This window comes from Hipposideros armiger, unplaced genomic scaffold, assembly GCF_001890085.2.
Source record: "Hipposideros armiger isolate ML-2016 unplaced genomic scaffold, ASM189008v1 scaffold_1, whole genome shotgun sequence".
Classification (NCBI taxonomy): Eukaryota; Metazoa; Chordata; class Mammalia; order Chiroptera; family Hipposideridae; genus Hipposideros; species Hipposideros armiger.
Genome location: NW_017731351.1, coordinates 108,281 through 124,085, shown reverse-complemented (window position 1 = coordinate 124,085; position 15,805 = coordinate 108,281). Strand labels below are relative to the sequence as shown.

The window sequence follows — 15,805 nt, the reverse complement described above, 5'->3', positions numbered from 1 at the left end:
TAAATTCTAAAAAAGGATGGCTACAAATGTGTGTGCTGTCAAATCTATCTCGATGTAACAAGATAAAACATAAAATAAATAGTGGCTATTTCATTCATGCAACCATATTTTTAAACTTTTACTATAGTTTATTACATCAGTATGTTGATATTTAAAATTACTCTATTTTAAATATAAGTTATGAAATATATCCCTCTTTGTAGTCTTATATAAATGGCCACATGCAATTCTTTGATTTCAATAATGAAACAATACATATATCGACCCATACATTGACTTTTTTCAGAGAAAACTTGTTATTCTTGATATAGCTTGACTTCTTAAAACCAAACACCATTTGAATTCAAGTGCAAACTGTGCCTTATATTTTCATTATATTGTAATTCTTTTAAAATGAAATTAACTCTTCCCAGAAAACAATAAAATAAACATTAAAATAATGTGTAAATTTGATTTTAAAAACTTAGTATTTTGTAATACTAGTAATCACAATCCATTTTAGAGTTATTAACAACATTGCCCTGAGGTACGTTAAATGGAATGGAAAACAAAATGACTAGTGAATCAACTGAGGTTAGTTACAATTTCATACTTTCATTCTTCGTCTCAAATTATTCTGAGGATCAGCGCTGGCACCGAGTTTTGTGGGAATAACCTTCCAGGGCCTTCACTACTAGAGACTTCTCCCTACAATGGACTTTCCTGAGACAGTGCCTGTAGACAAGGTTCATTAGGTATCTCCTTCCTCTCTCTCTCATTCCGAGGCCTTCTTCCCGTTACCATTTCCAAATATATGAGGAAGGCACCCCTTAAATGTTTATGGGGTGCAAAATGCTGAGGGGCTAAACCAAAAACAATTTAAAATATTAATAGCTGTGGAGCTTCCTTTATTCTAACCAACACCATGGTGTCTTTCTCCCTTTAACAAAACAGCATATGTTTTTCCTTGTAGGAGTATTATATTATAAGACGTGATGGGGGTGCTGACGGATTTGATTTAATGTCCTCACCTCTTCTATCACCTGATGGCCACACCTGAGCAGCGAGCGTCCCATGAGACAAGGCAAAGAGAACAGAGGTCAGAAATACTGAGGGCAGGAGCCCCTTATCACACCCAGGTGACAAACGTGTGGCAAGGTCCTCCGAGCCCTGCCTATCTGTGTTAGAACCGGAAATCAGGAACCAGATAGCCGTCACAGAAGCATGCATTAGCATGTTTTTCTGAATTGAAAAACTAAGGCAAACTTTTGGGATCGAAACAGCCTGCTTTAGTTGATAAGTGTGACAGTGAATTCTGCTTTCGCTGTTAGATTCCATGGCACACATGTTCTCTAAAATCGCATCTAAATTAAATTTAGAAATTGAAATCTTCTAAACTTTTGAGAAAAACCTATTTAAATATATTGAAAACAGTGTTTTGAAATTTAACATATTTTAACTTACCCAGTCTTAGAGCATCACAATGCTTTACTGTTACAATGAAACTTTCTTAAACAGGTGCACATATATAAATGACCTTTCTGAGACATAGTCACACGTAATTTTAAAACGTAAAATTAATAGTAAGATGAATGTTCTTTCTAATGCTTTGGTTTCTATGTGTTTAGTGTTTCTTTTGAACCACCATGTCGTGACAGTTCAATTAGCTGGATATCTCATAGTGCACTTCTGTGCTTGCAGCCCTGACATATGACCCTAAGAGTCTGAAGAATGTAAGATCAAAATACTGTCCTGTGTATCACAGTAAATTAAAATTTAATAATAAAAATATCAAGTTGAATGTACAGAACATTATTCACAAGATTTACTTCTATAATTCCATTTATGTTGACATATTCAATATCTAAGTAAAAATTAACGGGCAGGTATGATTGTTTTCTAAGAACGCATTTTGTTTTTAGATCTTCCTGGTGATAATAATCACCACAATGCTATTTTTTTCCTGAAGTGGAACACATGTAAAAAGGCTTCACTTGGTCAAAATTTTAACATATGAGAGATAAGAAAATAAATAAATAAATAAAACCTCACTATGTAAACATTTCTACAATTTAAAAAGCCCTCCCATTTATAAGTGATATTTACTTATCTCATTTGATGCTTCAATTCTGAGTTAGTACTATCATTAACTTCATTTTACAAGAAGAACCCTAATTTTAATGGCAAAAGCTATTTCCTTACATCCACAAATCCCGCCCACTCCATCATTATCCTAATCTGCTTCTTATTTCAAGTAGTAGTTCTGCTAATCTAATTATGTTTGTGAATCCCAGACTCATGTAAACATACTGAACTAATTTTATGCGAGATGGAGTTTGGCAGTGTGTTGTCCTGAAAGGGCCTGTGTCTACTCTAGCACATGATGAAAGCAAACGATTAACTTGTCCTCAATATTGCAGACCAACCAAGTGAGACGTGGATGGAGCCTAGCATCCTTATTAAACAATGCCATCATTTTCTCTTCTCTGATTTATGGGATCCCGCCACCCCCACATACACATTAGGAACCTGAGAAAATGATGGGAGGCAGCAGACAGTAGTGGTTAAGATGTAGAACTGTGAAATCACAGGACCTGGATATTAATCCTGGCATTCTAACATACTAGCTCTATGGTATTAAGTAGTCTAAACTTCAGTGTCCCTGCTGGGGATTATAATAGCATCTGCAATAGCATTCTTTCGAGGGTTAAATGAGGTAATCCATTGGAAGCACTTAGCTTAGTGATTAGAATATAATAAGCACAGCCAAAGAGAGTCATTGACTGGTTATCAACTGAGACATTTTAGATATATTTTCCATATTGATCTCAATTTGGGGGCTATTATATTATTAATTAGCATATGTTTCGAATAATTATATGACACCTCATGCTATTTAGTTCTTACTCATAGCAAAACAGAAAAGCTGTTTTAAGGGAGGTGGTTGAAACTTTTGGCATGTTTTGGATATTTTCTAGGACTTCTTTTTATTGCTGTGATACCTATAGACACTTATCATGGCTAATCAAGAAGTACCTGAAGCAACAATTTTTGCTAGATCATCACTATTTTTAAATTATTATATAAGACCAAAAAATAAAATAAAATATTAGAGCTGAAAATGTTTTCTTTAGTCCTGTAATTAGAAACACACATAGATCACTGCTGCCGTTTATCAAGTCAGCCATCCCACCTATCTACCACATATTTTAAATCCCATTTTTTGTAGACTGATGTTTGCTATAAATGCAGCCATCTCACATTAGAATGCTTTTTAGTTAATGCTTTATGTTTTCCAAAACCTACATTATATGCTACATGCCTCATTTGGCAAGAGTTACATTTTGCATTCTTAGAATGAGGCTCTATGCTATACAGATAAATTTATTTTTAAAGAAAAACAAATGCATTTCATTACATAATATTTTCTTGTGTGAAATGTTACAGTATTGTTTAGTAGGAAACAGGTATACACAAACCTCCCCAATAATGAACCTGAGATATTTACTTTTTAAGCTGCATGTTTGTTTTCTCAATAAAATAATTCTATTTTAGTAAAGTCATTGAGACTATCGTGTATATATTTAAGTCTTTGCTTATTGCCTTAGTACTTACCATACTTACCAAAGAAAAATGTAACATCCCTTTCATTACCAATAAATTAAACATACATGAGAGTTCACTATATTTTCTTTCCAAATTTTTAAATTCAATTACTATGCCAACATACAGTATATGCTGTTCAACTGCCAATACTCTAAACCTGCTTACAGATTATCTGTTTAATAAAACTCTAATATAACTTTAATAAATGTAGTTTTGTGCTAAGAACAATATTTTCTTGAAAGAAAACACGCAAATAAAAGAGTAAGTCAATTTCTCATTGACAATTTAATTTCACATTTGCCTTATATCCTTAATTTCATTTTTTATCTATAAAGGTTCTCGAAGTATCAAATATGTCATTTCTACTCATAAAATTTAGACAACTGTTAATTAAATTAATTTTCAACTGATAAACAAATACCTACTTCCCAGAAACTATTTATACTTACATTTTGTGAGCTTTCTTTCAAATTCACTCTTTTTTCTGGACTAGGTTCCCTCTCCCTCCAACATATGGCTTGTTTTTAATCTTTTTTCATGGTATAGATTATATTAGAATAGACTTCATTGTTCAATTAAAATAGGTTGCTTCTAAATCTTCAAACTACATACACATACATATACATGTATACACGTATATACGTACATATATATGAATGGAATGCTCTTTGAGGGAAATTATCTAAATACCTCTGTCCTAGAATACTCTGTCTCTTGAACTTCTGGCCAAAAAGCAAGTGCATGAAGAGGAAGATGGTGTGAAGCTATCATCGGTGATCTGGTCCATGAGGTGCTTTGTCCTGAAATAGATGTTTTTCTACAGCCAATTAAGGTTTGACAAATTACTTGACTATTATCAACCTCTGTTTCTTTATCCTTATAAAGATGGATTTTAAAAAATAAGATTATACATCTACTAACTACTTATGATTTAATTTAGAACTGTATCTGAGATATACAGGATATTCTGAAACGTCCATTGATGTTTCATAGATAGATGAGAGAGAGAGAGAGAGAGAGAGAGAGAGAGAGAGAGAGAGAGAGAGAGAGAGGCAGATAGGATAGTTATGTTATCTAGAATAAAACATTATGAATTTCATAGATTAAGATTATGAAAATTGTAAGTTGAAAAGACATTCATTCACAACCATTTGAGTCTTCCTTAATTCTAGTTCCTTTTGTCAAATAAATAAATAAATAAATAAATAAATAAATAAATAAATAAAACCTGTGAGGCTAATCAGGCTCCATTTCCTATATACATTTCAATGTGCATCTAATAATTTATCATAATTCCCCACTGATCACATATCTTGTGGCTTAAAGATCCATCAGGTTATAGCAAATGGATCACATCACAAATGTCTGCTACACGAGTGAGCAGGGAAGAGCGACACCACCCAATTTCCCCAAAGTACCTGTGGAATTCGCTGTCCTAGGCTCCTCAGATTCAGGTGGACTGTAGTTCCTTTTACCACGAGCAGTTTCCATGCTGTCCTCGAAAGTGACTTTAATTATATTGTGTCTGTAACGGATGATGCCAGGAGAGCTGAGTTGCTGCTGGTGTCTCTCCAACTCAATCATGTTTTAAAAGAACTGGACTCACTGCATATATTTCCCACCACCCTAACTGAGAAAGAATATGGCAAAATTCAAAGTACAAAAGAGAGTTCTAAAAAGTCCATTTACAGATGATTTTCATTAAGTACTAATAAAAAAATGCTTTGTTAAAAAATGGAAATTCCGGGGCAAATGGTGGATGCTGGGACAACAATCATAAACAGGGAAATACCTGACACAAAGAAACACACAGGATTGGCTTTTATATCGTATTCATATTTATATCCTCCAAGTGTTCTTCATCGTCAAATCAGAATTGCATCACAAGTCTCAAAATTATAGCAACTGATATGTAATGTGCACTCTCTGTTGATTCTAACCACATTATAAATAAGGGAAAAAAAATACATTGAGTTGTTTTATGGGGGGAGGGGAACATTGTGTTTTTCCAAGACCCATCCGCTCCAAGGCAAGTTTTTGTCCTTCAATCTTAGTTGTGGAGGACGCAGCTCAGCTCCAAGTCCAGTTGCCACTTTCAATCTAGTTGCCGAGGGGAGCAGGGGAGGGGCGGGACGCGCACAGCCCACCATCCCGTCAGGAGTCCAACTAGCAATCCTGTTGCACACTGAGTTATCTGGCCACCCATCAGCAGCCCGAGGCTGCTCAGCTCAAGGTGCCGTGTTGAAACCAGCAACATTACTGCTAAGAGCACACACTCTCACCGGCTCAGCGGCAGCTCAGCTCCAGCGCAACTCACACGCCCCTGTGGGGATCCAACCGGCAACCCCGTTGCTCAGAGCTCACGTTCTTAACCAACTGAGCCACTCGGTTGGTCCCACATTGTGAGATTTTTTTAAGGAGTGTAAGTAGTAAATGAGAAAATTTTACTTCAATCATCTACATTTTCTTTCTTTTCTTCCCACTATACTTTCTGAAAAAAACTAACTTGTCATAACTTAGTATGTTCAAGTTTATCCTTTTATTTTTCTCGTCCATACTTAGAATAGTAGTAGGGTCTTTTCATCAATTTAGATCACATATGAAAAATAAAATTTTTAAATGACTAGTTAAAACCTCTGATAACTTGAAACACGCGCATACCCCTAATGACCTGAAAACTGAGCAGGAAAAGAACATTTGAAGAAAAGCCATTAACTTGAATTTGGAGCTATGGTACAATAGAAGGAAACTGAACTTTTGGAAAACAAAATTCAAGATGATGTTTTGTTATTAATAACATTATATTTTAAGAAGTGCTCTTGAGGTTCCATTTGATTTTGCCAAATAGAATAAAAACATATGATTATAGTGATGACTGAATATGATAATTAATGGGAATATTTTTTGAAAGGTATTATACGAATGTAAGTATCATCATGATCATCATATGGTTAGTGGTTCCACATACAATTAATATTAGATACAAGACAATGGTGAGTGTTCATTGATATCGATCCTATATGAAGTCCATGCAAATACTAGTTTGCTATTTAAAATAATAAACCTCCTACATGGAAACTCTCTATCATGTTGGCTAATAATATATCCATACCTCAAGTGGAATAGCTCTTCTTTTCTAATACAAGTCTTTATAACAGGGCAAAAAATGGGGTAGATTGCTTTAACCTTAGAAATCGTGTTTCCTTAGAATAATACTAGTCCCCAATATTTCACATTATTCTACCTTATAAGAAATCTTTCCCATTTCTCTCTGTATCACATATATATTTTTTCCTCCCTTAGTTATGTAAATATATAATATAACTTGCTAAATTCAAAACCTCCCCTTAATCTATTATTCTTTCACTGGGTAGGTTTTATTTCTTTCTTCAAGCAGAGTTAACAGTGCCTACTTTCTGCCTGTTTGATAAATAAATTATTAAGGCCAACTTTAAAATACTCAAATTCCTTTTCTCAACCTACTGTCTTTTCACTTTATCTTTGATTTTTTTATCTTCTTCCCCTTCTGTCTTTTATCTTTTTTCCCTAATATATATGAAACTTAGTTCTCAATTCTGTTTTGGTTATTCTATGAATTTCATATTTTATCTCTTTTATGACCCTTATTTATCCTTGACTATTTTTTTCATCTTCTCCAACAAACCGAAACTGCATTTTTATAATATAAGCCTTCGGCAACATTTTGCTAAAGTTTATTTAATATGATACTGTGGACTGACTTCTTCACTTTTTATCATTAATAAATACAATATTTGAGTAATTATTAGTGGTATAATAAAACATTTTAAATGTGAAATACTAAAATGTCAGAAATCCTTACAGAATATGACAAATGTTTATTGTGGACTTTTGTTTTTACCAAATTATGAATCAGATTAAAAACTAACTAGCTCCTATACACAGATTCCTCTAATTGGCCACATATCATTTTTTTTCCATTTTCTTTAAGTAACAAAGACCTGTCTATGACTGTTCTTTATTAGTCAACAAAGATAAATTCATTCCTTTCTCTTTCCCTTTTAGTCACAAACTATATACTAGCTCACAAGATAAAGGACCTTAAAATGTGTGCATATAAATGACAAAACTTATAAAACATCTGACAAGTGAGAACCATTTACAAGCTCAACAATTTTATATGGACAATAAGGATTCGTTTACTCAATACTTACTCTGATCTCTTTTAAACACACCTTCTCATAGAGGAGTAGAATATGAAGGGAAAACTACGTTCCCCATACCTTCTTCTAGTTAAGATTTTAGGGATGACATAGAGTCAGCTATTGGATTCTGCAGAAGGATTAAGCTCCGTGGAGAAGGAGGTACTGTTTTGAAGATGCAGAATATGGAACAGAACGCATGCTGCTGGAGTCAGGGGTTATGGTACTGATGCCTGACCTCAGAGACTGCTTCAAATCGGCAGCCTCCTGTTCCTGGCAGAGGCGATTTGGTTCTATAAACAGCACTTCCTAGTTGTGTGGCTTCCTGACTGTGAGTCAGTAGACCATAACCTTGTTGGTCCAGTTCTGCAGGGTGGCTCAGATGGGCTCCCAGAAGTTCTACCTTCATGGTGGTTTCATAAGTAGCTACAATTCTAAATAGCTAAGGTGGTACAGTTGATAACAACTAGAAGCATTAAATCATTGAGTAATTGATATCAGTAACAGCTATCAGCCATTGATGCTCAAGAAAAAGGGAAGTTAGAATTTGCTCATTAGATTTGCAGTCATTAAAGTGAGGAAAAATTTCAGCCATTAAACCCTGTGTTTAGTTTCTTGGATGTTCATTAATGAGCACCGAAAGTTGAGTAAAATAAGGTGAGGAAGGCAAGCCTTGGTGACCAAATCTTTGCTGCAAAAAAATCATTGGGGTTGTGCAAGGAATGAAAAGACTTTGGGGAGTCTGTGTACTTTAATCGATCCAGAAAATCTTAAAATACAGAAAATGAAGGGCATTTAAATTCTTTTCATTTCTTATCTCATAGCAAAGTCAGAAGATCTAAGGGTTTCTATGACTAACATAAAATGATTATTTTATCTCTTGTAACAATAAGTTTGCTGTACCTGAAAATGAGATTCCAAGTGTCATTTTGTGGGTTGATGAATTATAATATGGGTTCAATTTGACAGATATCTTTAGCGAAAGTTGGAAAATTTATGGAAATAGGTGGGTCCCAAAATTATAATAATGGCACTAGAAAATGTGGATGACTCAAGAGTACTGTGAAATATCAAACCCACACCACAGTGTTCTTGCTGGAAGTAGCTAACCTCCTCTCTAACTGATTAATCACCCAAGATCGTCCTTTGCAAGAGCAAATCAGGTCTTCCCATGCCACCTTCCAGTTCTTCCAGAATTAAATTAGAGACCAGGACTCAGTATAGTACACAGGGCTATTATTAAGTTGTACATTGAATGGAAGTTCCACCCATAAAAGAGATGCAAGATTTTATCATTAATAAGGAGAATAAACAAAAATCTATGTGGGTATGGATTCCGAGGAGTGGAAAACAATTTTGAAGCAGAATAAACTCACTGATATGAGTGCATTTACTAGATATCTCATATAAAAAATGTTACCTTGATTTTTTGAGAGTGTCTCTAATTATCAAAGCAGTGGATGAAATACAGAGTGAATGCTGGCCTAAAATAAATGAGATTGAAAATCCAGAAATCCCTTAATATAAAATGACTACAACTGTCATTCAGTCCCATTTTCATTTAGCCCAGAATGACAAGTGGGTAAGGGACTTCAAGGAGTATATTAAGGGTATCCTCATTAACAGGAAAGAAAAATTACCACTGAAGGTTTGAATCTCAGTGATTTCTGGATATCGGTGAATCATTTTCATGTATCACCAGAGACTTGCATAAATCAATAATAGAAAATGTAGGTAGAAATACTGTGGATAAACATCACAAAATGCATCTAGACTATGAAAATCCTTGTTTCCACATGAATGCTTAATATTTTTATTCCCTATCTTGAAGAAAATCTCAATAATCAGGTGAACGATATGATTTCTTTGATAGAAACCATATTTCTCCAGCCATCTCAATGATTAACCAAGTGGCTCATGCAGTTCACTCTGGTGACAGGAATGAAGACAATGCAGTGTTTCAACATAGATTTCCTCTCTCCTTGGCAACCAGTCCACTGCTACTGCTCGCTACTTGATGTGCTGGCTCTGAAGTCAAATAATGAATGATCCAAATGCTGTGATATCACAAGGAGACCAGACAGTCATCCATTGCCAGGCCAAGTATATCAGACCCCTTCTATTAAGGAGGGCATGGTGATTTCCCCTTGTTCCTTATCTTAATTGGTCTTCCTCACCAACACAATTCCACTGGCAATAACAATTACGGACCTTCTAAATCACTTAACACACCAATGCAATATTCCACACAATAGTGTCCCAAAGAAGGGCTTTATTTTATGTAGAAAATGAGCTTGTGTTCGAAAGATTCACTGGTCACACCACGTGGCACACAAACGTAGAAGCAAACACCATCATGGAATAGTAGCAGAGCCTCTAGAAAACTCAGTGCCAGTGTCGGCTCTCAGAAACCCCTGGTAAGTTAGCAGCATTGTTCTGAGATACACTATTTGCACAAACTAACAGCTAATATAGAATGATCTTTCCCTCATAGCCCATGTATGTGATTTCCAGATCAAGGAAATGGAAGAGGAATCTCATTGTAATACATTTAATGAGCTGCTTATTTGTTGTTGTTGTTGTTGTTGTTGTGTGTTCCATCTCTTCTGTTTTGGACTTTGCTTCTGTGAAGACCTTGGTGCCCAAAGAAGACATAATTATATTAGGGTGCACAACAGTGGTTACATCGGAGGCGTTGTTGATATAGTCATACAGCCATTTTGGACTCATATGAACAAAACAGAACAAGTAAAAATGGAGTCAGTTTGGGAAATTGATCCTGATTATCAAGGGATTAGAAAAGTATTGTTGCCAAGATGGAGATGGAGGTAATTTCTGGAATTCAATTAATCCTCAAATGCCTCTAATTGCTTTGATCATCAATATTCCCTGATAGATATTAATGGAGAACAAAGCATACAATGTATGCAGAATCAGCAACTGCTGCGGGAACAAAGATGTGACTTGCTCCAAGGACTGAAGAATCAGCTTAGCATGCTGGACCAGGGCAGAGAGGACCTGGCAATGGAGAGAGGAACTGAAGACTGACATCGGTATCCATGATAGCTTTCTTGCTTTTCTGTGCACGTTTTTATATTGGGTAAGCTTTTATTTTTGTTATCTGTCCACCCTAGATTATTATTTTTTCTCCAGAATCAAGTGTGCCAGTGTTGTTAAAATAAGAATTGAGTGGAGAGGTTACAGACTATCAAAATGGGATTACAACTGAACCAGAGGAGAAATCATTTAACGGTGATACAGTGACACGTGCGACTTTGGGTGGCTGTTTTCAATTATAGATGCTATAACTGCTTTGTATTATACTTATGCATTTTTGCTGCTGCCGTTATCAGGAAGCTTACATATGGAGAAAAGGGATGGCTATGGAAATTTAATAAAGGGGATGACTATAGAGAAATAATGTATTGGCACATTAATACTGATTTCATAGCCCTTCCAGAATTCCTTCCTATACTTCACTGAATGAAATTTTTATAAACAATATCTCCCATTGCCTCCTACAGCTACAATTTCAGATGTTATTAGTTCTCTTTCAGTCCTCTTCCAGGTATCTTTCAAATTTTATTACATGGGAAAGTGACAGGGAGAAAGGCATTTTTTGATGGCAGGGATCATTTTCAGGACTGAGGTTGCTGTGGTAGCTTGAGGTCGTTTTCCAATAGCCCAGCAACCTCCTAACTATGGCAGAGGTGTTACTCCGTGACTGTGTTATGCAGTGTGGCCTGGTGAGTTTTTATTTGTGTAATTGTAAAGTCACAAATTTATTTGGACAATAAAGAGCTATCTGTCTGTGTAATTAAATGTAGACTTCTCCCATTTCGACTGCTTTGAAAATTTAACACAATAATTCCTTGTTAAAACTGAAGGAACCTAATATAACTATCACAGGTGTCAAAAGCCAGAAATAAAAAGTATTTATCATAGCCTAAAGTCAACTCTACTGAAATGAGTACAAGCATTAGACTGGCTCTCATGGGAATATATATTCCTGTCTTCTTATGGAAAGTATATGAAGGATTGCAATTCCTCTCAGCTTTAGGAATACTTAGAAATAAAGCATGCCATGCGACATTATAGGTAGTAATAAAATAAATTATGTTAAATTCAAATTCAGGAGTTATTTCAAAATTGAAAGCAACAAAGTTAACAATAAATTCTAGAGATCTATGGTGTCAAGACATTGTGGGTTTTCCTTATTCATTTATGCAGGTAAGAATATTATAACTATATTTTGAACTGTAATTAACACCCCCAAAAAAACCAATTTTCTTTATTAGAAAGTACAAAAGGCCTTCTGTATTATTAGGCTATGCAGTGTTTTCAAACAACAGGCACATAATTGCTGTGTTTTAAGAAGCCTCATTTGGTTGCTGAGTGATTTCCTGAAGTAGCCAGGGGTGTTTTATTTAGATCCCAGCATGCCCTGCAGTGCTGGCTGGAATACCATCCCACCTCATCCCGCATACAAGTTCATGAAACCCCTACCTCCTTTCAAACCTCTACTCTTATATCCACCTCCACTTCCTGAAGAACATTCTGAGTCAGTGGTTCATCTCTGAGCTTTGGAGCCACTCTATTTGTATATATTTTACACACTTACTACAATGTTCAATAATTGTTGGCTGGTTTGTTTTTACCCCTAAATAAGCATGTTGAATGAATGCTTTTGAGAGCTCTTTACCTCTTTCTAGTACAGTCTCCAGCACAGAACTGGTATTCACTAGTGTTCACTGATTTAGTAAAGTGAGGAATATCTTCTTCACCAGTGACCCTGACTGAACAACGCAAAGGAAGTTTCCATCAATTGAGAACAACCATTCGAGTTTGCATTCAAATTATCTTTCTTATGCCTTGTGCCAAAGATGGATTTGTTTGGTTATAAAGCTCCTCCTGTGGAATATGACATCATATGATAGTTTAAGTTGCTTTAATCAGTTCAGTGTGTTCACAAGATAAACCTCAGTGACAGAAACATTTGATTAGAGAAGGTAGAAGAGAGAAAGAAAAGGTCATCAATGGACTTGGGAGGAGCAAAGTGGCATTGTGGAAAGCGATCCAGCAATGGGAATGGAAACTTACGAGAGCAATCTAGCCACCTAATGCGAAAGGCCAATTCAGATGTCTTTAGTATAGGTGCTGTCTCATAGTCCACGCAGGCTACTACACAAAATGCACACTGATTGGGGAGCGTAGAAACAACAGAAATGTATTTATCACAGTCCTGGAGGCGAGAAGTCTGAGTTCAGGGTGAGTGCGTGGTCGGTTGAGAGCCCTCTTCTGGGCTACAGATTTCTCATTGTATCATCACATGGTGCAAAGGGAAACGGGGACTCTGTGGAGTCATTTATAAGAGCACTAATCCCATTCATAAGGGCTCCACCTCACGAACTAAACACCTCCAAAGGCTCCACCCTATGCCATCACATCGGGCATTAGGATTTCAACATAGGAATTTGGGGGTTACACAAACATTCAATCCATAGGAGGCATCCATACTAGATCGATCTAAACCTAAAGTTGTGTTACGGTGTTAGGAGAAAGAAAGAAAACAACCATATGTATATATGATTGCAGACAGTACTTCAAATCTAAAGTCAAGAACATTCATTCCTCCAGGAGAGCTGTCCAAATATAGCGGGACCCATAAGAGATGGAAAGGGTGACAAGCACTAACTAGGTTTTAAGAAGAAATGTGATCAAACACAACGGAAAGACTGCCAATGACCGACTTGAGTTGATTTGTTGACAGCCATTCTTTCTTGGGATAGAGTACTTAATAAACAGAATGCAAGCAGATAACTCACCTGATACTCTCTTTTTATGAATAGTAAGAGTTAATTGCAATTATCACCATGTGGGTGTGATGAAGCTAATCTACACTCTGTCCTACTGCGACTGGTTTGGGAATAAAAGTGGCTGATTTTGCAAATGGACATGATCGATATTTAAAGTAAAGAGAGATTAGAGAATGCTTTTAAAACAGGCAAAAAGAGATAAGCCTGACATAGTTGCTACTACCCACAATTTTGTCTGTGATCTGCCAATCTTTAATTTTGGTGTAAAATATATGGCAGATAATTTTAAAGTGGAAGTATTTAAGTAATTATTTGAAATTCCTTATTTGTGATTAGCAAATATGCTGCTCATACAAATATAAGTGGTCACAATACTAGTAGCTTCAAAGTAATTCTCCTCAAATCCATTGCAACTTGAATCACATCTATGCAATTCAGATAACCTCACAGAAATAAAATTAACTGACAATTTGTGAGTGATTGCACCATATATTGATCTCAAAGCTATAACTGTACATTCAAAGGAGATTAAATGATAGGAAATAAACTCTTGAGCCAAAGGAGAATTATAAAACTAATAGCCTAAATAAAGTAATACATGCTAAGAAATTATGAGCACATTTTCTCATATCCAAGAATTATTTTGGAGGACTGTGAATCCTTTCACTGTTGCAAATAGTGTCCATATAACTTAAAATTTAAAAATATGAGGTTTTATCTTATTAAGGTCTTATTTGGGTATTTGGTTTTGCTTTAATGAATTACCCAAAGAGGCATTCTTATCTATTTGATCATGGATGTATTTTTCCTGGAGTAGCAATTTTAATAATATATTTGTAGACATAGAACATTAAGTGAAGGGTATAAGCTTTTAGTTTTATTGGGTTGTCGGTAAAGTCATGATGCATTTTTGCAACGAAAAACATAGAAAAAATACGTCATGACTTTTCCGACAACCCAATAGTTACAACTTCACCTCTAAATATTTAAACCTAACAAAAATCACTTCACACCAAAGAACAATTGACTATCTGCAAAATGATGAAGAGGAATTATATGTCAAGTAACAAGAGATATTAGAGAATGTTTTTAAAACAGGCAAAAAGAGACAAGGCTTACTATACTGTCCTTTGGGCCACCCAACCTATGATATTCCACTATTTGGAGATGCAATATATGTGAAAGTCCCTTTCTGAACTTATGTTAAAGGAATGAAATTGTTCCTTTTAAATCATTTCTCAAAGAATACGATATTAAATATATTTCTTGCTTGTGTGCATTTTTATAGGCATGGATATTGGTGGTGATCCTTCGGCTCCTTCTAATATACTGTTTACCTAGAAATCATTTTACCAACCTTGTTACGCAGATAATGTCCCTAAACAACAGCAACTATTTTGAGATTAATAACTCAAGGTCATAAGAAACATCACACATTTGACCATCATTCATTTATTAAATAAGTAATTATTAGCCACTAACTGCTCAGACTTCCTTGATATACAGAGGAGGCAATGAGATCAAATATGGTAATATAAATTGTAAAAAAAAAAATGAGTAGTGCTGCAAATAAATGCTAATTGAGTTCAAGAAAAACAAAGCCTACTATGAATTCACATATTTCTTCTATTCAAATAATGAATGAAATCTCAAAGATGAGCCAAATCCAAAAGAAGTAAAACTGGTAAAGATACATACAGCAAAGCTAGAGTGAATGAGTTAGTATTGTTAGTGTTGCTTGTTTGTTTTTACAATGCAGCCTGGGTAACAATAAAAGCAGCTAAGCCAAGGAATGAGGAAGGCATTGAAACTTCATGACTATGTCTTGTGGGGACAAATGACCATGATTGTGGGGACAAAGTAAGATGTAGGTTGAGGTCAGTATATCCTCTCATGTTGTGATGAGTTTGGGTGGAATTTATTACAGAAAACAAAGCAGTGTAGCTATCTGTATTGAGGTGGAAGATTAAGAATAGCCCCTCAGTGCACATGGGAATCTCCTATGCTCAAATCAGTAGGTTAATAAAGTTTTTTAAAGATTTTTTTTTAAGATTTTTTTTTGTATTGGGGAATTGGGGGGATGCGAACAGCGTTGGGGAATTGGGGGAAGGGGAACAGACAAGTTGCTGTCTTTTTGTTCTTCAATCTAGTTGTGGAGGACGTTGCTTCACTGGCCCAAGTTGGCACCATCATTGCGCTCTTCCCGGGTGAGGCAGATCAGTC

General features: G+C 35.4%; 1 long non-coding RNA gene across 1 annotated transcript in view; it reads right to left on the bottom strand.

Moving 5' to 3' along the window:
- Positions 1-5,009: 5,009 nt before the first annotated feature.
- LOC109393242 (uncharacterized) overlaps positions 5,010-15,805 on the bottom strand; it is a 98,932-nt gene continuing 88,136 nt past the window's right edge. The window contains exon 3 of the long non-coding RNA XR_002126218.1: positions 5,010-5,110. This is a non-coding gene — a long non-coding RNA (uncharacterized LOC109393242). The remainder of the gene's footprint in view (positions 5,111-15,805) is intronic.